A 2,202-nucleotide genomic window follows, 5' to 3' on the forward strand; every position below is an offset into this window, starting at 1 on the left:
AACACTTAAATGTAACTTTCGCTGTAACCCTCATGTGAAGTTATATGGAATATCAATATATAGGAGCACTCCGTCGGTTACGACGATGAGGGTCCCAGCTGATACGATCAACGAACAGCTTGCTCGTGAAATTAACGTGCAAGTGACTGAGCAATCCACAGACACGTGTACCCTTAACATAGTTCTCAGTGAGATTCAGTGTGACACAGAGTGTGACAAGGCTGGCCATTTGAAATACAGGTAACACTCATTTTTGCCAGCTGAGTGAACTGGAGCATCGTGAAATAAAGTGTCTTGCTCAAGGACACAACGCGTCACCGGGAATCGAATTCACGACTTTACAATCGTGAGCCGAATGCCCTAACCACTAAGCCACGCGCCTTCACATGGGATATAACTTTATAAATATATATACATATATAATATATATATATATATATATATATATATATATATATATATATATATATATAATATATATATATATATATGGAATATTTGTTGTTGTATCAGTAATGTGTAATTCTAAGCTGTTACACTAAAATGTAAGGTTGTCGTTGTTAGCCCCAGGCTATCCTTGATCGAGTATATCTATGGTCAATGACAACCCAATCGTGACCGTCTCCTATTTTTATCTTCATGGAACCCAAGACCACATTATTCAACTTAACCTTTCCTAAGGCGGTAGGATGCGATTTAAGAAGGCGGCGAGCTGGCAGAATAGTTAGCACGCCGGCGAAATGCTTAGCGGTATTTCGTCTGCCGCTACGTTCTGAGTCCAAATTCCGCCGAGGTCGACCTTGCCTTTCATCCTTTCGGGGTCGATTAAATAAGTACCAATTACGCACTGGGGTCAATATAATCGACTTAATACCTATGTCTGTCCTTGTTTGTCCCCTCTATGTTTAGCCCCTTGTGGGTAATAAAGAAATAGGTATTTCGTCTGCCGTTACGTTCTGAGTTCAAATTCCGCCGAGGTCGACTTTGCCTTTCATCCTTTCGGGGTCGATTAAATAAGTACCAGTTACGCACTGGGGTCGATATAATCGACTTAATCCGTTTGTCTGTCCTTGTTTGTCCCCTCTGTGTTTAGCCCCTTGTGGGTAGTAAAGAAATAGGTATTTCGTCTGCCGCTACGTTCTGAATTCAAATTCCGCCGAGGTCGATTTTGCCTTTCATCCTTTTGGGGTCGATAAATTAAGTACCAGTTACGCACTGGGGTCGATATAATCGACTTAATTGGTCTGTCTGTCCTTGTTTGTCTCCTCTGTGTTTAGCCCCTTGTGGGCAGTAAAGAAATAGGTAGGATGCGATTCAAGAAAACTTGACTGCTATTTCTAGGAGATCAAAGGATCACGTAAAGGTTTCCTCGTTGGCTTGTGAGGCTTCCATCCCTAAAGTGTATCTACGTCTAAGACGTAGTTCTAAAATATGTTGTTATAACTGTAACTAAAATTTCACTGACGCTGCTGTAACAATTAACATTTATTAGAATAAATAGCAAATGTATTTGCTGCAAATATCCATTTTCGGAAATTCGTCTTGACCGGACCGCCACCTTTAGATCTATCTTGTACTAGCAGTATCGCCCGGCGTTGCTTGGGTTTGTTTCGACCCTTTAGAATTTGAATTTTTGAAAAGTAAAAAATTTGCATTCTGTAGCTTGTTATTCTCTTTAAGTGAACATTTTTCTGGTTGAAATGCACCGAAAAATGGCGACACAGCAGTCAAAAAATCGTAAAAAATAGGGATTTTCATAGAAAAAAAAAAGCCCCTTTTTGATGTAAATAATTTTTGGTGTTAACATGGTCTGATTTGAATTTTTTTCTTCTACGGAAGGAAGAGCAAACCTTCTTCTATCATACTCTCAATTTTGGTCAACTTGCGCCGCGGGGTCTCGGAGGAGATAGTGTTAGTTGAAGGCTACCAAACCTCCCATACACAGACAACTTCAGCTTTATATATATAGAGAGATTATGTCCGAACAGGTGGTGATGATGGGGATGGCGGCCGTGGCTGTATTGGTGCTGGTGGTTACGATAATGGCGCTGGTAATGATGAGAGAACGTGACTACAGTGTTAGTAGTGACCAGGGTAATTTCGATGTTGGAAATTTTATGATAATGCTGAGAGTAACGTTTATGATAATTGACGTAGTAATGCCTGGGAAAAGATGGTATAGCTCTATGTGTGTGTATTATA

This window comes from Octopus sinensis, linkage group LG11 (assembly GCF_006345805.1).
Source record: "Octopus sinensis linkage group LG11, ASM634580v1, whole genome shotgun sequence".
Taxonomy (NCBI): Eukaryota; Metazoa; Mollusca; class Cephalopoda; order Octopoda; family Octopodidae; genus Octopus; species Octopus sinensis.